The following is a 26,244-nucleotide window of genomic DNA, read 5'->3' on the forward strand; positions in this document are numbered from 1 at the left end:
ATGCATTCCCACAAGAGTTATATATTTAATAAATAATTAAAATAGCAGTGCGATTGATGAGAGATATTGATGTGGACAAACTGCAAAACCAATGAGAAAGATTTCAGTTGCCATTAATTTATGTTATGTTACGGCAACAATAAATATAGAATGGAGACGTACTTTTATAATCAAAGAAAGGGTTAAGTAAATCCGCTCAACAACAAATATAAATAAACAAAGGTCTAACTGAACTGGAAGGGAATGGCTATACAACAACTCGAACATTTCCTAAACCGATAAGTGGGTACACAGTTCTTAAAGAGATAAAGGCGAACACAGTTCTGAAAAATGGTAAATGCAGAAGTACAAACGATTTACACAGTCAATTAGGAGAGAGTTTCCTGAAGTAACGAATTCATCGACGACGTGACGTTACTGCTCATCGCAGCCGAAGTATGCCTTGCCCGAAGGATTTATGACGAAGGAATTTAAACAGTTTAAGAAACTGACTTTTTCCTTGACGAATCATGCTGCCCCAACCCTTTCTGCCATGAAGTAAGACAGGGGTTATCTCCGTTGCAGGTTTCTAATTACTTGAACGAGGATTCAATAAGGTTGATCGGGTTGTATACCGCCGATGGCACAAACTTTTCTGTATCATTTGGGTTTTCTGTACTTCGGAAAATTCTTCACTCTCCGACTGGGCTAAAACTGACAGCATTGTGGCGAAACTGCCGGCAATAAACAATGAGACTTAAGATAGAAAGTACAACTCCACTTTACAACAAAACTGCGTCATGCGACGAATACTCAGCATAACGGTGTAACTTAAACGACGTACCAACCAAAAAAAAAAATCTCCTGTTCACAGCAAGGCTTTCCCATTTTATACCTGTTGGAACAGGCCATCACATGACCACTGACTGGTGGGAAAATTACATCATGTTACCTCACACTGGAGGGAAATTACATCACCCCACCATCAGTTGGCGATTACTTCATGCTCACCAGATACTCAATAACGTCATGGTTATAAGACAGTGACAAGATACCAAAGGGGTAGGTAACACTTCATGAAAAGAAAGACAGGTCAAGCAACCGCGCAGAAGCATACCGGTTAGTACAACGTACTACTGTATTATAACACTTATTCAATCCGCACTACTGCTTGTAAAGGGATTGCACTTTCTCCGCCGACAAACTGGGATTTACGTCGTTTACTCTTTGTTCCTCCAACGGCCCAACGTTTGGTCGTCTTTGGTAGGCTGACTAGCTATTGTAATTTAAACTGTAATTAGGCTCGGATTTTATCCGGTAATTGCCGGGCTGCCTACCTCGAAGTGTAAAAAGGGCAAATTCCTCACTGTATCTCATGAAATAAATAAGTAATCAAACAAACTAAAATAAGTACATAAATAAAAATCGGCATGCTCTACAAATCAACTATTAGGTGCGAAGTCGTGAAGAATCTCGATTCTTAAACAATTTATTAAACGGTAAAGGATGACAGGTAAATTCAACTAAATGCCCACGCTATTTGCATTTTTGCAGAACCCATCAAACTGATGACAATGCATCTCGGGAGCTCCGTCATTACTGCACCAATTGGGTAATACTTCTCATATGAAAAGGTGACAAAAAAAATACCGTAACAACATATCCGATTATACATCCTTTATTTTGACGTATTAAAATTAATTTCTGCCAACTGTTCACAGTGAAGGTGCAGGAGGGTAAGGGTGTTCAGACGCAGAAATGGATTACACCGCAGTTATCCGATTCTTGCTTTGCACACAACGACACTCCAACTCAGCCGTCGTAAATCCGTCAACAGCAGGAAACAGCTGAGTTTGCGACGGGGTTTTGATTACAAGTTTCCTTTTTTTTTCATTTAGCAGTCTATATTTTGGCTCGTCTTAAATGCTGAGCACCAATTTCATAACATGAACAGAGAGATGCCATGAGAACATATATTCTGAAGGATGATGTTGAACGTTTCAGTAATGGAACACAAAATGCCCTATCCACGATAATACTCAGAAGGAATGTGATGTCCCTGAGGGTAAAGGCATTCGAAAAGCAAAGATTGTCTGACTGGAAGTGAGAGCAACTGTCGAGTTAACAATCGTTTTGGAATGTTCCTGAACAATCGCACTCTCCCACGGTAGTTGACTCATTTCTGCAGTGTCATCATGAGACGCTGTATCTGCTGAATAGTTTTAAACGCCATTACATTGTTTTTAACTGATTGGTTATTTATCCTTTTCTCTTTATCTCCAGAACAATCTATTTGCTTGCTTGTAGCATAATTTATTTACATTTAGAAATAACTTTCTTTATTTATTTACCTACCATTCTTTTATGTGTTTATATATTTATCTATTTCATGTTACTTATTCTGTAAGAGTGTTGACTATCTATTAATTATCTCATAATTATGTACTTATGTCTCATTTATTCAAGCAATGAGTTGGCGTTTGAGTATAAAACCATAAAATGGTGGCCACAGTTTATAATTCAAAGAAGCTCCGTTTTCGACTTCTAGAGAAAAAGGAGCAAGCTCTGCTTGGTAGATCAAATACGTATGGTTGTGTTAACAGTTAACTCAGATTCAAATGGAAGAAATTTTCATCTGATTGATAGATATTGCAATTAAAATTTAGAAAAAATAACACAGCAGAGGTAGAAATGTAACCCTGGAGCAGTTGTATAAAAATAAGCAATTCATTCTAAACTGAGGAAAATTCTTCACTTCTGGATTGAGCTGAATTCACTATGAGACCTTCATTCATTTGGGACGCTCTCATTTCCTGATATAAAATTATTATTTTTTTCTTTTCCTGCTAGTTTGTTCGCATAGTTAATAATACATGAGCTATTAATAACGTTCTTTATTTTATTAACATATTAAACATGTTTTCCTGTTTTTGTAACTTCTTGGAATAGAATGCTTCGTCAAAGCAGAAAATGAAAGACTCACGAGGCTCATAGGTACTTACTGTATGAATTCTTTATTTTTCATTTTCCAGACCTGCCTGAATTAATTCCCTATTTGAAACGACGTATGAACCCTGTGAATTAAAGTTGCACCAACATTGTCCATAGGCGTTATGGTAAGAGCGAAAGCATTAAATATTGCTGTGAAAATATTGTCAAAAGGTCTGATGATATTAGATTAAATTTAGATTATTAGTTATTCCTCGCCGTACTCTGAAGGGTTCCCTAACATTTATTATTAATACTCGGGTCTCTGTTGCACTGTGGTCACTTGTTCCGCATATTACACTGGGTCGTAATATTTTGGAACAGAATGTCAGGTATATGACGAATAGCATGAAGTCTTATTGGCACTGCACAGATGCTGTGTGATCATGTGGATGTTTATTTCAAGTTGTCTTTCATTTGTGAAATTCAGAACGAGGTATGTAACTTTGAAAGTGTTGTATTGAACAAAGCCATGCAGTGCCCTTGCAAGCGATCCTATTTGAAGATGTGGAAAGAGTCAAACACGGAGAATTAGTATAATTCATCATAAAGAACCTCCTGCACAACATAACTTTTGTCTCTTTACAAAGGCAGATTTACCACGTTCACTTCGAAGACTGTTAATTTCTCAAAGCATATGCACTGTATGAGATCGGCCATCGTTGGAAAATTTCTTTTAAATTAAAGTAAATAGTTTCTGAATCAGAGTATGATGACATATGAGTTATTGTAAAACACGGCGAGGTAGAATGCACTTTCCAAGTCCTTGATTTCGAGAACGTCACAATTTGAAAACACCATCCGTTTAGGTGTTACCTGATAGACATACAATCGAGGACTGGGTTCAATATACTTGATTTGCATTTTTCCACAAGGCCTCTCTTAATGGGTAATTTGTTTACCTCCGATACCTCGAGGTTTTATGATAATTAAAAATCTCTTATCTATTGCCGATAATGAGCGACACACCCAGCAGTCCAAGACCAAGACCTCGCATTCCACTGTCCCAATTTGCTTCTTGATCTCTGCGACTTGTGAGTCATTAATCAAAGCATGCGGAAAACGTCCACTCGGATGGTACTACAACATATCCTGCTGCAAAATCGCTTAAAAAGGTTGATCTGATTTTATTTGACTCTTTCTGAGTCTCTTACTCAGAAAATTGGTGCCTGAGAAATTCATTGAATTCATTGATTATTTTCATTTCACATGACAATTATAAAAGACGGAAACTTTGGGATCACAGCTGGCAAGGAAACTTGCGAAAATCGAAGAATGAAGAGTCCAAGTGAGGGAATTACATATTTTATCTGCTCCTGGTAAAACAGTGCTTCCTGTGAACTCAGTGCTTCCTCCACGTCACAACAGCCTATACACAAATAATCACTACTTCCAAACACATAATTAATTGGTAAGTTACTCAGAGAAAAGCTGCGTTCACCGTTTGCAAGTAAACACGTCGAAGTATCGTGCACTGCGCAGCGTGCTCATTTCTGCTTTGGGTATCAATTCTGCAAGAAATCCGCATCATAGATTAGTAAAGACAGTTACGGCATCTTTTGCTGTTCTCCCAGTTCGTTAAACTCCCATTTACTCTGCCTTGATGAGCAAGCGGAATTTATTGACAGAGTTCTCTACGAGAAATGTCGGCTGCCCCGCATTCCTTCGCCTATGCGTGGCGCTGCGGCGTCTATGTCAGCTCGCAAAGTGCTTTACTCATTTGTTGTGCACTTCTACGATCGGCTTCGCAAAATTTCATTTCCTGCTCTACGTCTGAACGACTTCACCTATTGTGTCTTTAGAGAAAAAGCACCGTGCGTTGCCTGATGTGATTGGTCGGCTTGTTCAAGTGCATGTGTATTTATCCTCTGGCACTGAGTCTCCACTCTGTGGTCCCAGAAGTACAGAGTCAAACAGAGTGATTATGAAGACCTGTCTCACGCTGTTCCTCATTGTTGTGTTTCTTCTGGGTAAGATGTTCCTTCACTGTAATATTCCAGACCTGCCTAATTCTCTGTAAACACGCTTTATTTTCTATTTATGTAACCATGTTGTTCGAAAGAGAACTTATGATCTTTTGTTTTATTATTTTACTGTTAGACTGGAGCCTTCAAGACACAGTAGAACAGTCATTGGATGCAATGATGATCGAGGAAGGAAGGGATATTGCACTAAACTGTACTTTAAAAACAAATGCTGCATCCCCGACTGTTTTCTGGTACAGGCAGCGCCCCAGACAGCAGCCGCAGTATTTGATTCGGATCATCGGAAAGATGGTAAACCGAAATGAAGAAGTGACCGACCGATTATCTGCTTCCTATGATAACAGTAAAAAATATTCCGAACTCTCGATTAAGAACGCCATCGTCTCTGACTCAGCCACGTACCTCTGCGCGATGAGCACACAGTGTTATAAAACACAAATATCTCGAACAAAAACTCACTTTCACAGTTTCTTTGAAATCTCGATAGAGGGCGAACAAATCAAGGTTAATGTAAATGCTAAATTAATTCTAAAGTTTTAGTCCAATCATTTCAAATGAATTCACAGCGTCTACAATCACTAGTGACGTATCCACTTGGCATTTGCAATGGATGTCTTTGTTCTTCAACAATGGCTGTAACTTTCATCGAAGCTACTTCATTTTCAGTGATTCCTATGTGTTACTTAATTTCTCTGAATATTCACCATTTCACATGGGAAGCTGACATAATGATCAGTACGGATACATGAATGCTTTTAATTGGACCGTTAATATCGAAAGTGTCAAAACTTTCCCATAAGAATCGCACATATCCAATCAACATTATACTTCAAAATGTGAAGAAGCTATCGTTCAGTGAAATCACTCAGAAACAATCATGCTGCTTTTGATTTCAGTCAAGGAATCAATCGCACTTTTCTGGATTGTTGTTTTGAATCTCGTTTATTTTCGCGAGAGGCTTCCCTATTTAAACGCCAGCGTCAGATTGTTTCCGATATAAATAAACGCTGTGTATTTGCAAATAGCGGTGCTCTGAGCCACGATCCACTGCGTTTGTCGACAGTTTACATTCGTGCACATACAAATAAGATAAAGTTCGCAATATATTTCGATTGACTACTACTACAATCCAAAGCACTGTACAATTGGCAATATGAATGGCGTTTGTTCTCAGAAATTAGGTCACTTAATTCTGAGCAGGGTTGATACCATGCGTCTTGATTGTCTGAACCATTGTACTTGTTTTGTTTTTCTTTTTTTTTGCAACACTCACAGTAAGAGACTCTAAATAAATTAATATACATGTTCTAACCTATTAAGACTATTGAACATTTTGAATGAACTTACATCGCTTATCCACCAAAATCTACTTATTGGATATGCACGAAAATTGTTATTAATCTCTCAGTTGAACGTTAAGTGCATATTCAGATTTACTAACTCGTCATCGCATTTGTCCTAAAATTGTCCAATATGTATTCTGTCGTTCAATTGATAATTTTAAGCTACGATCAGAAGACACTGTACGACACCTTTCGATGAATACGACCATACATCTTCTGCTGGCAAATTGCCCTTTGTCTGTACATTCCATTTTGTTGAATTTCGTGAAATATATAATGAGCACCTTTTATCTTGATTCAAGTACTTTGTACTCGAAAGTTGTATTGTCTGTTTTTGGTTACTGGGAAAATAGCCACAAGAAAATATAAAATTTATCATTCCAATCATAAAAATAAAATTTAAAAACCTAGCCTTTTCTCATTGTGCGAAATAAATACATTTTCTTATCTGGACAGACTGTTAATAAATCTGTTAAATTCTTATCACCTCAGTTCATTTTGCATGGCTCAGTTAATAAGCAGATGTTTGTCACATTCTTCCATTCGATAGAGGCCTCTTCCTCCAATCCTGTCATTACTGAGAAGGTTTTTGAAATTCACGCCCCAATATATGGTCACCAAAAAGTGCCGGATTAAACGTTGTAGCCGTTGTGCTCATACGTCACTTATGTTTCACCTTGTCTGAGCATTGTTATTGAACTAATATCTGAAGTGGCTACATGCAATTGTTCCACGAGGTAGAGCTAAGGAAGGTGAAAGAGGGCATGAATGTTTTTGCATTTCTTTTCCATCAGTGCATTATCTCACCGCTAAATTGGAAGCAAAAAGAAACCCATAAAGTAGCTTTTCGTCCACTAATATGCTTTCTACAAAACTCGACAAGAAGTTAATTTACAAAAAGTTCCAGACTTCCCCTGAAACATGAATATATATGTACGTTACTATTATTGAGAACCACAATTATATTTCCTGCATTTAACAGATCGTGGAGTCTGAACCGGAGACCCAGCAGAATCATCAGCTCCCAATAATTTCAATTATTGGTTCATGGCAGGTTTTCACTATGAGTTTAAAAGTAGACAGCCCATCGTGATCTCACTAAGTAGTGACCAGAAATGGCAGATCTTCTTCAGCTCATGTTTTTCATGTACTCGCGGGCTGCTTCTCCAGTGTCTATGAGGTTATCGTGTTAAATCCACTAATCACATACTCGCTTTTGCTGGCAACGCATATTTTGAAATAGCAAATAAGGCAAATTATAGACACTAAAGGGACTTTCACTCATCCCTTCCCACTGGATGTTCAGGAAAGATTGCAATTCATCAGTTTTCAATCTCCCTTGAAATTAAACAACAACAAAAACGGCAAAGAAAATACGATGATTATTTTTTTCTTTGAGCAGACACAGATGACGATTTTAATGATCACAATTTTTGGAGAGATTGCTAGAGAGTGACATAGGTTGCGGAGGAATGCACCAGCATAAAACAGTTCCAAGATGTGGTTTGTGTGTCCACAGTATAAAGATAAATAATCCTGCTGCAATTTGTTTTAACGAGTTTGCTTCAAAATTTGTTGGAGGAAACCAAACAGTTGAGCTGAAACTTCAAACATAAAATAAATTTATTATGAAATTACGCACGTCTCACATGCCTCATTGAGATTCTGACGTGCAACTTTTTTTTTGTGTCAGCAGTGCATTGCAATTCATAACAATTATGATGCATTCCCACAAGAGTTATATATTTAATAAATAATTAAAATAGCAGTGCGATTGATGAGAGATATTGATGTGGACAAACTGCAAAACCAATGAGAAAGATTTCAGTTGCCAATAATTTATGTTATGTTACGGCAACAATAAATATAGAATGGAGACGTACTTTTATAATCAAAGAAAGGGTTAAGTAAATCCGCTCAACAACAAATATAAATAAACAAAGGTCTAACTGAACTGGAAGGGAATGGCTATACAACAACTCGAACATTTCCTAAACCGATAAGTGGGTACACAGTTCTTAAAGAGATAAAGGCGAACACAGTTCTGAAAAATGGTAAATGCAGAAGTACAAACGATTTACACAGTCAATTAGGAGAGAGTTTCCTGAAGTAACGAATTCATCGACGACGTGACGTTACTGCTCATCGCAGCCGAAGTATGCCTTGCCCGAAGGATTTATGACGAAGGAATTTAAACAGTTTAAGAAACTGACTTTTTCCTTGACGAATCATGCTGCCCCAACCCTTTCTGCCATGAAGTAAGACAGGGGTTATCTCCGTTGCAGGTTTCTAATTACTTGAACGAGGATTCAATAAGGTTGATCGGGTTGTATACCGCCGATGGCACAAACTTTTCTGTATCATTTGGGTTTTCTGTACTTCGGAAAATTCTTCACTCTCCGACTGGGCTAAAACTGACAGCATTGTGGCGAAACTGCCGGCAATAAACAATGAGACTTAAGATAGAAAGTACAACTCCACTTTACAACAAAACTGCGTCATGCGACGAATACTCAGCATAACGGTGTAACTTAAACGACGTACCAACCAAAAAAAAAAATCTCCTGTTCACAGCAAGGCTTTCCCATTTTATACCTGTTGGAACAGGCCATCACATGACCACTGACTGGTGGGAAAATTACATCATGTTACCTCACACTGGAGGGAAATTACATCACCCCACCATCAGTTGGCGATTACTTCATGCTCACCAGATACTCAATAACGTCATGGTTATAAGACAGTGACAAGATACCAAAGGGGTAGGTAACACTTCATGAAAAGAAAGACAGGTCAAGCAACCGCGCAGAAGCATACCGGTTAGTACAACGTACTACTGTATTATAACACTTATTCAATCCGCACTACTGCTTGTAAAGGGATTGCACTTTCTCCGCCGACAAACTGGGATTTACGTCGTTTACTCTTTGTTCCTCCAACGGCCCAACGTTTGGTCGTCTTTGGTAGGCTGACTAGCTATTGTAATTTAAACTGTAATTAGGCTCGGATTTTATCCGGTAATTGCCGGGCTGCCTACCTCGAAGTGTAAAAAGGGCAAATTCCTCACTGTATCTCATGAAATAAATAAGTAATCAAACAAACTAAAATAAGTACATAAATAAAAATCGGCATGCTCTACAAATCAACTATTAGGTGCGAAGTCGTGAAGAATCTCGATTCTTAAACAATTTATTAAACGGTAAAGGATGACAGGTAAATTCAACTAAATGCCCACGCTATTTGCATTTTTGCAGAACCCATCAAACTGATGACAATGCATCTCGGGAGCTCCGTCATTACTGCACCAATTGGGTAATACTTCTCATATGAAAAGGTGACAAAAAAAATACCGTAACAACATATCCGATTATACATCCTTTATTTTGACGTATTAAAATTAATTTCTGCCAACTGTTCACAGTGAAGGTGCAGGAGGGTAAGGGTGTTCAGACGCAGAAATGGATTACACCGCAGTTATCCGATTCTTGCTTTGCACACAACGACACTCCAACTCAGCCGTCGTAAATCCGTCAACAGCAGGAAACAGCTGAGTTTGCGACGGGGTTTTGATTACAAGTTTCCTTTTTTTTTCATTTAGCAGTCTATATTTTGGCTCGTCTTAAATGCTGAGCACCAATTTCATAACATGAACAGAGAGATGCCATGAGAACATATATTCTGAAGGATGATGTTGAACGTTTCAGTAATGGAACACAAAATGCCCTATCCACGATAATACTCAGAAGGAATGTGATGTCCCTGAGGGTAAAGGCATTCGAAAAGCAAAGATTGTCTGACTGGAAGTGAGAGCAACTGTCGAGTTAACAATCGTTTTGGAATGTTCCTGAACAATCGCACTCTCCCACGGTAGTTGACTCATTTCTGCAGTGTCATCATGAGACGCTGTATCTGCTGAATAGTTTTAAACGCCATTACATTGTTTTTAACTGATTGGTTATTTATCCTTTTCTCTTTATCTCCAGAACAATCTATTTGCTTGCTTGTAGCATAATTTATTTACATTTAGAAATAACTTTCTTTATTTATTTACCTACCATTCTTTTATGTGTTTATATATTTATCTATTTCATGTTACTTATTCTGTAAGAGTGTTGACTATCTATTAATTATCTCATAATTATGTACTTATGTCTCATTTATTCAAGCAATGAGTTGGCGTTTGAGTATAAAACCATAAAATGGTGGCCACAGTTTATAATTCAAAGAAGCTCCGTTTTCGACTTCTAGAGAAAAAGGAGCAAGCTCTGCTTGGTAGATCAAATACGTATGGTTGTGTTAACAGTTAACTCAGATTCAAATGGAAGAAATTTTCATCTGATTGATAGATATTGCAATTAAAATTTAGAAAAAATAACACAGCAGAGGTAGAAATGTAACCCTGGAGCAGTTGTATAAAAATAAGCAATTCATTCTAAACTGAGGAAAATTCTTCACTTCTGGATTGAGCTGAATTCACTATGAGACCTTCATTCATTTGGGACGCTCTCATTTCCTGATATAAAATTATTATTTTTTTCTTTTCCTGCTAGTTTGTTCGCATAGTTAATAATACATGAGCTATTAATAACGTTCTTTATTTTATTAACATATTAAACATGTTTTCCTGTTTTTGTAACTTCTTGGAATAGAATGCTTCGTCAAAGCAGAAAATGAAAGACTCACGAGGCTCATAGGTACTTACTGTATGAATTCTTTATTTTTCATTTTCCAGACCTGCCTGAATTAATTCCCTATTTGAAACGACGTATGAACCCTGTGAATTAAAGTTGCACCAACATTGTCCATAGGCGTTATGGTAAGAGCGAAAGCATTAAATATTGCTGTGAAAATATTGTCAAAAGGTCTGATGATATTAGATTAAATTTAGATTATTAGTTATTCCTCGCCGTACTCTGAAGGGTTCCCTAACATTTATTATTAATACTCGGGTCTCTGTTGCACTGTGGTCACTTGTTCCGCATATTACACTGGGTCGTAATATTTTGGAACAGAATGTCAGGTATATGACGAATAGCATGAAGTCTTATTGGCACTGCACAGATGCTGTGTGATCATGTGGATGTTTATTTCAAGTTGTCTTTCATTTGTGAAATTCAGAACGAGGTATGTAACTTTGAAAGTGTTGTATTGAACAAAGCCATGCAGTGCCCTTGCAAGCGATCCTATTTGAAGATGTGGAAAGAGTCAAACACGGAGAATTAGTATAATTCATCATAAAGAACCTCCTGCACAACATAACTTTTGTCTCTTTACAAAGGCAGATTTACCACGTTCACTTCGAAGACTGTTAATTTCTCAAAGCATATGCACTGTATGAGATCGGCCATCGTTGGAAAATTTCTTTTAAATTAAAGTAAATAGTTTCTGAATCAGAGTATGATGACATATGAGTTATTGTAAAACACGGCGAGGTAGAATGCACTTTCCAAGTCCTTGATTTCGAGAACGTCACAATTTGAAAACACCATCCGTTTAGGTGTTACCTGATAGACATACAATCGAGGACTGGGTTCAATATACTTGATTTGCATTTTTCCACAAGGCCTCTCTTAATGGGTAATTTGTTTACCTCCGATACCTCGAGGTTTTATGATAATTAAAAATCTCTTATCTATTGCCGATAATGAGCGACACACCCAGCAGTCCAAGACCAAGACCTCGCATTCCACTGTCCCAATTTGCTTCTTGATCTCTGCGACTTGTGAGTCATTAATCAAAGCATGCGGAAAACGTCCACTCGGATGGTACTACAACATATCCTGCTGCAAAATCGCTTAAAAAGGTTGATCTGATTTTATTTGACTCTTTCTGAGTCTCTTACTCAGAAAATTGGTGCCTGAGAAATTCATTGAATTCATTGATTATTTTCATTTCACATGACAATTATAAAAGACGGAAACTTTGGGATCACAGCTGGCAAGGAAACTTGCGAAAATCGAAGAATGAAGAGTCCAAGTGAGGGAATTACATATTTTATCTGCTCCTGGTAAAACAGTGCTTCCTGTGAACTCAGTGCTTCCTCCACGTCACAACAGCCTATACACAAATAATCACTACTTCCAAACACATAATTAATTGGTAAGTTACTCAGAGAAAAGCTGCGTTCACCGTTTGCAAGTAAACACGTCGAAGTATCGTGCACTGCGCAGCGTGCTCATTTCTGCTTTGGGTATCAATTCTGCAAGAAATCCGCATCATAGATTAGTAAAGACAGTTACGGCATCTTTTGCTGTTCTCCCAGTTCGTTAAACTCCCATTTACTCTGCCTTGATGAGCAAGCGGAATTTATTGACAGAGTTCTCTACGAGAAATGTCGGCTGCCCCGCATTCCTTCGCCTATGCGTGGCGCTGCGGCGTCTATGTCAGCTCGCAAAGTGCTTTACTCATTTGTTGTGCACTTCTACGATCGGCTTCGCAAAATTTCATTTCCTGCTCTACGTCTGAACGACTTCACCTATTGTGTCTTTAGAGAAAAAGCACCGTGCGTTGCCTGATGTGATTGGTCGGCTTGTTCAAGTGCATGTGTATTTATCCTCTGGCACTGAGTCTCCACTCTGTGGTCCCAGAAGTACAGAGTCAAACAGAGTGATTATGAAGACCTGTCTCACGCTGTTCCTCATTGTTGTGTTTCTTCTGGGTAAGATGTTCCTTCACTGTAATATTCCAGACCTGCCTAATTCTCTGTAAACACGCTTTATTTTCTATTTATGTAACCATGTTGTTCGAAAGAGAACTTATGATCTTTTGTTTTATTATTTTACTGTTAGACTGGAGCCTTCAAGACACAGTAGAACAGTCATTGGATGCAATGATGATCGAGGAAGGAAGGGATATTGCACTAAACTGTACTTTAAAAACAAATGCTGCATCCCCGACTGTTTTCTGGTACAGGCAGCGCCCCAGACAGCAGCCGCAGTATTTGATTCGGATCATCGGAAAGATGGTAAACCGAAATGAAGAAGTGACCGACCGATTATCTGCTTCCTATGATAACAGTAAAAAATATTCCGAACTCTCGATTAAGAACGCCATCGTCTCTGACTCAGCCACGTACCTCTGCGCGATGAGCACACAGTGTTATAAAACACAAATATCTCGAACAAAAACTCACTTTCACAGTTTCTTTGAAATCTCGATAGAGGGCGAACAAATCAAGGTTAATGTAAATGCTAAATTAATTCTAAAGTTTTAGTCCAATCATTTCAAATGAATTCACAGCGTCTACAATCACTAGTGACGTATCCACTTGGCATTTGCAATGGATGTCTTTGTTCTTCAACAATGGCTGTAACTTTCATCGAAGCTACTTCATTTTCAGTGATTCCTATGTGTTACTTAATTTCTCTGAATATTCACCATTTCACATGGGAAGCTGACATAATGATCAGTACGGATACATGAATGCTTTTAATTGGACCGTTAATATCGAAAGTGTCAAAACTTTCCCATAAGAATCGCACATATCCAATCAACATTATACTTCAAAATGTGAAGAAGCTATCGTTCAGTGAAATCACTCAGAAACAATCATGCTGCTTTTGATTTCAGTCAAGGAATCAATCGCACTTTTCTGGATTGTTGTTTTGAATCTCGTTTATTTTCGCGAGAGGCTTCCCTATTTAAACGCCAGCGTCAGATTGTTTCCGATATAAATAAACGCTGTGTATTTGCAAATAGCGGTGCTCTGAGCCACGATCCACTGCGTTTGTCGACAGTTTACATTCGTGCACATACAAATAAGATAAAGTTCGCAATATATTTCGATTGACTACTACTACAATCCAAAGCACTGTACAATTGGCAATATGAATGGCGTTTGTTCTCAGAAATTAGGTCACTTAATTCTGAGCAGGGTTGATACCATGCGTCTTGATTGTCTGAACCATTGTACTTGTTTTGTTTTTCTTTTTTTTTGCAACACTCACAGTAAGAGACTCTAAATAAATTAATATACATGTTCTAACCTATTAAGACTATTGAACATTTTGAATGAACTTACATCGCTTATCCACCAAAATCTACTTATTGGATATGCACGAAAATTGTTATTAATCTCTCAGTTGAACGTTAAGTGCATATTCAGATTTACTAACTCGTCATCGCATTTGTCCTAAAATTGTCCAATATGTATTCTGTCGTTCAATTGATAATTTTAAGCTACGATCAGAAGACACTGTACGACACCTTTCGATGAATACGACCATACATCTTCTGCTGGCAAATTGCCCTTTGTCTGTACATTCCATTTTGTTGAATTTCGTGAAATATATAATGAGCACCTTTTATCTTGATTCAAGTACTTTGTACTCGAAAGTTGTATTGTCTGTTTTTGGTTACTGGGAAAATAGCCACAAGAAAATATAAAATTTATCATTCCAATCATAAAAATAAAATTTAAAAACCTAGCCTTTTCTCATTGTGCGAAATAAATACATTTTCTTATCTGGACAGACTGTTAATAAATCTGTTAAATTCTTATCACCTCAGTTCATTTTGCATGGCTCAGTTAATAAGCAGATGTTTGTCACATTCTTCCATTCGATAGAGGCCTCTTCCTCCAATCCTGTCATTACTGAGAAGGTTTTTGAAATTCACGCCCCAATATATGGTCACCAAAAAGTGCCGGATTAAACGTTGTAGCCGTTGTGCTCATACGTCACTTATGTTTCACCTTGTCTGAGCATTGTTATTGAACTAATATCTGAAGTGGCTACATGCAATTGTTCCACGAGGTAGAGCTAAGGAAGGTGAAAGAGGGCATGAATGATTTTGCATTTCTTTTCCATCAGTGCATTATCTCACCGCTAAATTGGAAGCAAAAAGAAACCCATAAAGTAGCTTTTCGTCCACTAATATGCTTTCTACAAAACTCGACAAGAAGTTAATTTACAAAAAGTTCCAGACTTCCCCTGAAACATGAATATATATGTACGTTACTATTATTGAGAACCACAATTATATTTCCTGCATTTAACAGATCGTGGAGTCTGAACCGGAGACCCAGCAGAATCATCAGCTCCCAATAATTTCAATTATTGGTTCATGGCAGGTTTTCACTATGAGTTTAAAAGTAGACAGCCCATCGTGATCTCACTAAGTAGTGACCAGAAATGGCAGATCTTCTTCAGCTCATGTTTTTCATGTACTCGCGGGCTGCTTCTCCAGTGTCTATGAGGTTATCGTGTTAAATCCACTAATCACATACTCGCTTTTGCTGGCAACGCATATTTTGAAATAGCAAATAAGGCAAATTATAGACACTAAAGGGACTTTCACTCATCCCTTCCCACTGGATGTTCAGGAAAGATTGCAATTCATCAGTTTTCAATCTCCCTTGAAATTAAACAACAACAAAAACGGCAAAGAAAATACGATGATTATTTTTTTCTTTGAGCAGACACAGATGACGATTTTAATGATCACAATTTTTGGAGAGATTGCTAGAGAGTGACATAGGTTGCGGAGGAATGCACCAGCATAAAACAGTTCCAAGATGTGGTTTGTGTGTCCACAGTATAAAGATAAATAATCCTGCTGCAATTTGTTTTAACGAGTTTGCTTCAAAATTTGTTGGAGGAAACCAAACAGTTGAGCTGAAACTTCAAACATAAAATAAATTTATTATGAAATTACGCACGTCTCACATGCCTCATTGAGATTCTGACGTGCAACTTTTTTTTTGTGTCAGCAGTGCATTGCAATTCATAACAATTATGATGCATTCCCACAAGAGTTATATATTTAATAAATAATTAAAATAGCAGTGCGATTGATGAGAGATATTGATGTGGACAAACTGCAAAACCAATGAGAAAGATTTCAGTTGCCAATAATTTATGTTATGTTACGGCAACAATAAATATAGAATGGAGACGTACTTTTATAATCAAAGAAAGGGTTAAGTAAATCCGCTCAACAACAAATATAAATAAACAAAGGTCTAACTGAACTGGAAGGGAATGGCTATACAACAACTCGAACATTTCCTAAACCGATAAGTGGGTACACAGTTCTTAAAGAGATAAAGGCGAACACAGTTCTGAAAAATGGTAAATGCAGAAGTACAAACGATTTACACAGTCAATTAGGAGAGAGTTTCCTGAAGTAACGAATTCATCGACGACGTGACGTTACTGCTCATCGCAGCCGAAGTATGCCTTGCCCGAAGGATTTATGACGAAGGAATTTAAACAGTTTAAGAAACTGACTTTTTCCTTGACGAATCATGCTGCCCCAACCCTTTCTGCCATGAAGTAAGACAGGGGTTATCTCCGTTGCAGGTTTCTAATTACTTGAACGAGGATTCAATAAGGTTGATCGGGTTGTATACCGCCGATGGCACAAACTTTTCTGTATCATTTGGGTTTTCTGTACTTCGGAAAATTCTTCACTCTCCGACTGGGCTAAAACTGACAGCATTGTGGCGAAACTGCCGGCAATAAACAATGAGACTTAAGATAGAAAGTACAACTCCACTTTACAACAAAACTGCGTCATGCGACGAATACTCAGCATAACGGTTTAACTTAAACGACGTACCAACCAAAAAAAAAAATCTCCTGTTCACAGCAAGGCTTTCCCATTTTATACCTGTTGGAACAGGCCATCACATGACCACTGACTGGTGGGAAAATTACATCATGTTACCTCACACTGGAGGGAAATTACATCACCCCACCATCAGTTGGCGATTACTTCATGCTCACCAGATACTCAATAACGTCATGGTTATAAGACAGTGACAAGATACCAAAGGGGTAGGTAACACTTCATGAAAAGAAAGACAGGTCAAGCAACCGCGCAGAAGCATACCGGTTAGTACAACGTACTACTGTATTATAACACTTATTCAATCCGCACTACTGCTTGTAAAGGGATTGCACTTTCTCCGCCGACAAACTGGGATTTACGTCGTTTACTCTTTGTTCCTCCAACGGCCCAACGTTTGGTCGTCTTTGGTAGGCTGACTAGCTATTGTAATTTAAACTGTAATTAGGCTCGGATTTTATCCGGTAATTGCCGGGCTGCCTACCTCGAAGTGTAAAAAGGGCAAATTCCTCACTGTATCTCATGAAATAAATAAGTAATCAAACAAACTAAAATAAGTACATAAATAAAAATCGGCATGCTCTACAAATCAACTATTAGGTGCGAAGTCGTGAAGAATCTCGATTCTTAAACAATTTATTAAACGGTAAAGGATGACAGGTAAATTCAACTAAATGCCCACGCTATTTGCATTTTTGCAGAACCCATCAAACTGATGACAATGCATCTCGGGAGCTCCGTCATTACTGCACCAATTGGGTAATACTTCTCATATGAAAAGGTGACAAAAAAAATACCGTAACAACATATCCGATTATACATCCTTTATTTTGACGTATTAAAATTAATTTCTGCCAACTGTTCACAGTGAAGGTGCAGGAGGGTAAGGGTGTTCAGACGCAGAAATGGATTACACCGCAGTTATCCGATTCTTGCTTTGCACACAACGACACTCCAACTCAGCCGTCGTAAATCCGTCAACAGCAGGAAACAGCTGAGTTTGCGACGGGGTTTTGATTACAAGTTTCCTTTTTTTTTCATTTAGCAGTCTATATTTTGGCTCGTCTTAAATGCTGAGCACCAATTTCATAACATGAACAGAGAGATGCCATGAGAACATATATTCTGAAGGATGATGTTGAACGTTTCAGTAATGGAACACAAAATGCCCTATCCACGATAATACTCAGAAGGAATGTGATGTCCCTGAGGGTAAAGGCATTCGAAAAGCAAAGATTGTCTGACTGGAAGTGAGAGCAACTGTCGAGTTAACAATCGTTTTGGAATGTTCCTGAACAATCGCACTCTCCCACGGTAGTTGACTCATTTCTGCAGTGTCATCATGAGACGCTGTATCTGCTGAATAGTTTTAAACGCCATTACATTGTTTTTAACTGATTGGTTATTTATCCTTTTCTCTTTATCTCCAGAACAATCTATTTGCTTGCTTGTAGCATAATTTATTTACATTTAGAAATAACTTTCTTTATTTATTTACCTACCATTCTTTTATGTGTTTATATATTTATCTATTTCATGTTACTTATTCTGTAAGAGTGTTGACTATCTATTAATTATCTCATAATTATGTACTTATGTCTCATTTATTCAAGCAATGAGTTGGCGTTTGAGTATAAAACCATAAAATGGTGGCCACAGTTTATAATTCAAAGAAGCTCCGTTTTCGACTTCTAGAGAAAAAGGAGCAAGCTCTGCTTGGTAGATCAAATACGTATGGTTGTGTTAACAGTTAACTCAGATTCAAATGGAAGAAATTTTCATCTGATTGATAGATATTGCAATTAAAATTTAGAAAAAATAACACAGCAGAGGTAGAAATGTAACCCTGGAGCAGTTGTATAAAAATAAGCAATTCATTCTAAACTGAGGAAAATTCTTCACTTCTGGATTGAGCTGAATTCACTATGAGACCTTCATTCATTTGGGACGCTCTCATTTCCTGATATAAAATTATTATTTTTTTCTTTTCCTGCTAGTTTGTTCGCATAGTTAATAATACATGAGCTATTAATAACGTTCTTTATTTTATTAACATATTAAACATGTTTTCCTGTTTTTGTAACTTCTTGGAATAGAATGCTTCGTCAAAGCAGAAAATGAAAGACTCACGAGGCTCATAGGTACTTACTGTATGAATTCTTTATTTTTCATTTTCCAGACCTGCCTGAATTAATTCCCTATTTGAAACGACGTATGAACCCTGTGAATTAAAGTTGCACCAACATTGTCCATAGGCGTTATGGTAAGAGCGAAAGCATTAAATATTGCTGTGAAAATATTGTCAAAAGGTCTGATGATATTAGATTAAATTTAGATTATTAGTTATTCCTCGCCGTACTCTGAAGGGTTCCCTAACATTTATTATTAATACTCGGGTCTCTGTTGCACTGTGGTCACTTGTTCCGCATATTACACTGGGTCGTAATATTTTGGAACAGAATGTCAGGTATATGACGAATAGCATGAAGTCTTATTGGCACTGCACAGATGCTGTGTGATCATGTGGATGTTTATTTCAAGTTGTCTTTCATTTGTGAAATTCAGAACGAGGTATGTAACTTTGAAAGTGTTGTATTGAACAAAGCCATGCAGTGCCCTTGCAAGCGATCCTATTTGAAGATGTGGAAAGAGTCAAACACGGAGAATTAGTATAATTCATCATAAAGAACCTCCTGCACAACATAACTTTTGTCTCTTTACAAAGACAGATTGACCACGTTCACTTCGAAGACTGTTATGTTCTCAAATCATATGCACTGCATGAGATCGGTCTTCTTTCGAAAAATTCTTTTAATGTAAAGTAAATAGTTTCTGAAACAGAGTATGATGACATATGAGTTATTGTAAAAAAAAGGCGAGGTAGAATGCACTTTCCAAGTCCTTTATTTCGAGAACGTCACAATTTGAAAGCACCATCCGTTTAGGTGTTACCTCATTGTCATACAATCGAGGATTGGGTTCAATACAGTAGATTTGCATTTCTCCACCACTCCTCTCCTAATGGGTAATTTGTTTACTTCCGATACCTCGAGGTTTTATGATAATTAAAAATCTCTTTACTCTTGCCGATATTGAGCGACACACCCAGCTGTCCAAGATCTCGCATTCCAGTATCCCAAATTGCGAGACTTGCATTTTTATCTCTGCGACTTGTGAGTCATGAATCAAAACATGCGGACAACGTCCACTCGGATGGTACTACAGCATATCCCGCTGAAAAATCGCAAAAAAACCTTGATCTGGTTATATTTGACTATTTCTGAGTCTCTAACTCAGAAAATTGGCGACAAATTTGTATATTAATCTCAACATTCTGGAAAGTAGGCATTGTTCCATATCGTGTCATTACTATTTACGTATATGCATCGTTCCTTTATATTGATCAGCTTGATCATCGAGAGTTTTCGGCCCAAGTTTACGAAAGAAAAGCGCTGCATCAAAAGCGAGACTATTATTTGCCTGCAGTTACTGACATAAACTGATTATGTTCATTTCACATGACAATTATAAAAGACGGAAACTTTGGGAACACACAGCTGATGAGGAAACTTACGGAAATCGAAGAATGACGAGTCCATGTGAAGGAATTACATAATTTTTGCTGCCATCTGGTGAAATACATTTTCTTTGCTCCTGGTGATGTAACATGAACTCACTGTTTCCTTCAAGACACAACAGCCTATACAGAAATAATCACTACTTCCATACACCTAATTAATTGCTAAGTTATTCAGTGAAAAGCGACTTTCATCGCTTGCATGTTAACACATCGAAGCATCGTGCTCACTCCTGTTTTTCAGATCAATTCTGCTGTCTCTAAATTGTGCCAGAAATCCACATCAGCGAAGAATAAAGACTGTTATTGCATATTTTGCTGTACTCACAGTTCGTTACACTCCCGTTTACTCTGCCTCGACGAGCAAGCGGAATTTATTGTCAGTGTTCGCAACGAGAATGCTGGCTGCCCCACATTCCTTCACCTATGCGTGGCGCTGCGTTGTTAAATGCCAGCTTGTAAAGTGCTTGACTCCTTTGTTGTGCACTTCTACGATCGTGCCGCAAAATTTCATTTCCTGCACTACGTCTGAACGCCTTGATCTATTGTGTCTTTAGAAATTCAGCACCTGCGTTGCCTGATGTGATTGGTCGGTTTGTTCAAGGGTATGTGTATTTATCCTCTGGCAATGAGTCTCCACTCTGTCGTCGCGGGAGTTCAGAGTCAAACAGAGTGATTATGAAAACCTGTCTCACGCCGCTCCTCATTGTTGTGTTTCTTCCGGGTAAGATGTTCCTTCACTGTAATATTCCAGACCGGCCTAATTCCCTTTAAACACGTTTTATTTTCTATTTACGTAACAATGTTGTTCGAAGTAGATCGTATAATATTTTGTTTTTAATTTTACTGTTAGATTGGAGCCTTCAAGACTCCGTAGAACAGTCATTGGATGCAATGGCAATCGAAGAAGGAAGGAATGTTACGCTAAACTGTACTTTAAAAACAAATAATGCATCCCCGAAAGTTTTCTGGTACAGGCAGCTTCCCAGACAGCAACCACAGTATTTGATTCGGATCATCGGAAGGACAGTAAACCGAAATGAAGATGTAACCGCCCGATTATCTGCTTCCTATGATAACAGTAAAAAATATTCCGAACTCTCGATTAAGAACGCCATTATCTCTGACTCAGCCACGTACCTCTGCGCGATGAGCACACAGTGTGAAAAAACTCAAATATCTCGAACAAAAACCCACTTTCACAATTTCTTCGAGAGCTCGATAGAGGGCGAACAAATCAAGGTTAATGTAAATGCTAAATGAATTCTAATGGTTTAGTCCCATGCTTTCATATGATGTCACAGCGACATCTATCACCAGTGACGTATCCACTTGGCATTTGCAATGGATGTTTTTGTTCTTCGATAGCTGTAACTTTCATCGAAGCTACTTCATTTTCAGTGATTCCTATGTGTTACTTAATTTCTCAGAATATTCACCATTTTACATCGGAAGCTGACATAATGATCAGTACGGATACATGAATACTTTTAAAGGGACTTTTAATGTAGAAAGGGGAAAAACTTTGCCATAAGAACCGTACATATCCAATCAACATTATATTTTAAAATGTGAAGAAGCTATCGTTTAGTGAAATCACTCAGAAACAATGATGCTGCTTTTGATTTCAGTCAAGGAATCAATCGCACTTTTCTGGATTGTTGGATTGAATTTCGTTTATTTTCGCGAGAGGCTTACCCATTTAACGCCAGCGTCAGATTGTTTCCGATATAAATAAACGCTGTGTATTTGCAAGCAGCGGTGATCTGAGACACGATCCATTGTGTTTACCGACAGTTTTCATTCGTCCACATACAAATAAGATAAAGTTCGTAATATATTTCGATTGACTACTATTACAAGACAAAGCACTGTACAACTGGCAATATGAATGACATTTACTCTCAGAAGTTAGGTCACTTAATTCTGAGCAGTGTTGACACCATGCGTCTTGATTGTCTGAAGCATTGATCTTGTTTCTTTTTGCAACACTCACAGTAAGAGCTCCTAAATAAATGAATATATACGTTCTAACCTGTCAAGACTATTGAACATTTTGAATTAACTTACAGTGCTTATCCATCAACATCTACTTATTGAACATGCACGATAGTTGTTATTAATCTCTCATTTGAACGTTGAGTGCATATTCAGATTTACAAACTCGTCATCTCATTTGTCCTAAGATTGTCCCATCTGTTTTCCGTCATTCAATTGATAATTTTAAGCTACGATCAGAAGACTCTGTACGGCACCATTCGATGAATACGACCATACATCTTTAACTGGCAAATTGCCCCACTGTCTGTACATTCCATTTTGTTGAATTTTGTGAAATATATAATAAGCACCTTTCATCATGATTCAGGTACTTTGTACTGCAACGTTGTATTTTCTGTTTTTGGTTACTGGGAAAATAACCACAAGAAAATATAAAATGTGTCATTCCAATCATAGAAATAAATTTTAAAGCCCTAGCCTTTTCTCATTGTGTGAAACAAAAACAGTTCATTATCTGGACAGACTGTTAATAAATCTGTTAAATTTTTACCTCTTCAGTTCACTTTGCATGACTCAGTTAATAAGCAGATGTTTGTCACATTCTTCCATTCGATAGAGGCCTCCTCCTCCAATCCAGTCATTACTGAGAAGGTTTTTGTAATTCACACCCCAATATATATTCACCAAACGGTGCAGGACTGAACGGTGTAGAAGTTGCGCTCATACGTCACTTATTTTTCACCTCGTCTGAGCATTGTTATTGAGTTAATATCTGAAGTGGCTACATGCATTAGTTCCACGAGGTAGAACTAAGGAAGTTGAAAGAGGGCATGCATTTTTTTTTTGCATTTCTTTTCCATCCGTGCGTTACTCTCACCGCAAAATTGGAAGCAAAAAGAAACCCAAAAAGTAGCTTTTCGTTCACTAGTTCACTTTTCGTTCACTTTTCGTAGTTTCGTTAAACTACGTTCAAAAAAGTAGTTTTGCTTTCTACAAAACTCGACAATAATTTATTTTACAAAAAGTTCCAGACTTCCCCTGAAACACGAATACATATGTAAGTTACTATTGTTGATACGCCACTATTATATTTACTGCATTTAACAGATAGTGGAGTCCGAGCTGTGTAACCACCAGAATCATCTGTTCCCAATAATTTCAGTTGTTGGTTCATGGCAGGTTTTCACTATCCGTTCAAATGTAGACAGCCCATCGTGATCCCACTAAGTAGTGATCAGAAACAGCTGATCTTCTTCAGCTGATGATTTTCATATACTCGCGGATTGCTTCTTCAGTGTCTATGAGGTGAACGTGGTAAATCCACGAATGATATACTCGAATTTGCACGGAGCGCATATTTTGGAATCGCAGATAAGGCAAATTATAGACACTAACGAGAGTTCACTGATCCATTCACACTGCATGATCAGGCAAGTTTGTAATTCATCAGTTTTCAATCTCCCTTCAAATTAAACAACAACAGCAACAAAAACGGCAAAGAAAATACGATGAAATGTTTCCTTGAGGACTCACAGGTGGCGTTTTTAATGCTCACAATTTGCTAGAATGTGACATAGGTTGTGCAGGAATGCACCAGCATAAAACAGTTCCACGATGTGGACTGAGTGACCACAGTGTAAAGATAATTTATCCTGATGCAATTTGTTTAAAGGATTCTGCCTCAAAATTTCTCAGAGGAAAACATTTGAACTGAAACTTCAAACTTTAAACTAAATTTATTATGAAATTACGCACATACCTCACGTCTCCTTCTGATTCTGACGTGCAATTTGTTCTTTTGCGTCGGCAATGCATAACAATTATGATGCATTACCACAAGAAGTATATATTTAATAAATAATTACAATAGCTGTGCAAAATGTGCGGGAAGAGAAATTAAGGCAGTGTTTTGGGCTGATTGTCTATCGGAAATCTGACGGCAGATTCTTGAAAGTTAAGTGTGACGGCAGTCCTCGGTGAAGATAAATGGGGAGGAGTCCTCTATGACTCCTTTATTCGAAGTACCGCATTCTACAGGTATCCTGGATTCTTCTGAGTGTTGTGGCAATGTTGAATCTGGCTGAGCTTAAAAAATCCTGCGGATATTTTGTTTGTTTTACTTTGTTCCAGTACAGTTCCCTACCATACCAGACACAGACGCAACCAGTTATAATTGCCCACAAATATCTCTAGCAATGACTGTGTCTATTTAATGGAGTAACAATTTTCAAGCCTCCTGTGACATTTAGCCGCTGTATTGCCTTCTTTGTAATTGTGCCAAGTATAAATCCACAGAGATGTCGACAGCCACGCATTTCAAACAGCTTATCCTTTCCAGTTCTGATTCCTCAATAAAGATTGGTATGTGTTCCATCGCCTTCAATTCCTGAAGTTTAAAATAAATTTTGGTCTTTCTAAGGCAGCACTTAAGCAGCTGATCTCTATAGCTGCCGTAAGCCTCTTCGTTGCTATCTGAAATTATGCAAACTATATCTATTTTGCCGTCAAATTTAACGAAGAGATTAGAGTTCTGCGAAGCGTCAGAATCGTGCTTGCTGTAAGGCTCGAGAAGGTATGATTGACTTGCGGCCCTGTTGATTGTCAGCGACGATGAGATGTTCTTTCCATTTGGTTTACCAGGGCATGTCCCGTTTATGAGATCTAATCCAGTTGCAGGTGGAGGATCTGAGAACCAGGATTTGGACTTGTTGATTAAAGCTGAGCAATGCAGATGGCTGAGATGAAAGGCATCCCAAAACTGATATAGTGAATCCAACATTAAATGTAAAATGATCGGTTCCTAGTACACGATAAAGGGTTAACACAACTGATTGTAATTATTCCGCAGACGTTTCTGTAATATATCCATTACCGATAGAATGCGGCGACAATCATAAAACAATGAAGAAATAGTGACTTATGTTCAACTTTAGAGACATTTGACAACGATGCAGTTAAGGAATGCATCACTTGAATTTAGTATTTTTGTAATTCTATACAAATATAACTGTGCATCAAGCCGTGGATTCAAGTCGGCAGAGAAGAAATATATGTTGGAGCTGTTGTACTTCCGCCTTTACATCATACTTTAATAGGCTAATACTTGACGCGCAGAAACACTGCATGTCGTATAAAAGCAGAGCTCCAGTTCGTTGAGAGGACTCAGCAAATCACATCATCTTGTGCAAGTGCAATCCAGCAAATTTCTGAGAAGAAGATAGACAATATAAATTTTACCATTTTCGGTGGTGTGCACGATAGCAGGACGAACTGCAAACGCCACTCCCATCGATTGCCCAGTAAGGAGTGTGTGCAAATATTCAGTACCACTGCAAGCAACTGGACCAAATACAATCTTGGCTTCCTTCATGACTCAAAGACGTCTACACAAATAATCAACGCTACTATCTTTTCGATAAGTTCTGAAGTTATTCAGAGAAAGGCTAAATTCGCAGACACCACTGAGAGACGAAGAAATGTTGCGCGGAAGAAGCTCTAGCTCGTTTCAGCGTTTTTATATGAAATCTGATCTCCCTATTTTCTGCCTGAAATCGACCAGAGATGCTTACTGCCTGATACTATCTCCATTTTGGCACACTTACTTCTTTACATTGCTTTTCATACTACAGTGATAATCTGCCTCGACGTGGAAACGTAGTTTGAAGACAGTTTTCTCCAAGAAGCCCTCCAGCTACATTAACTTCACTCACCGCCTAGCGGCACTGTGCAGTTAATGTTGGCACAAAAAGACGTTACATCATTTTTACCTGTCTTTGCCGGTTGAGAACTGAACTGTCGAATC

Source organism: Hemitrygon akajei, chromosome 25 (genome assembly GCF_048418815.1).
Source record: "Hemitrygon akajei chromosome 25, sHemAka1.3, whole genome shotgun sequence".
Lineage (NCBI taxonomy): Eukaryota > Metazoa > Chordata > Chondrichthyes > Myliobatiformes > Dasyatidae > Hemitrygon > Hemitrygon akajei.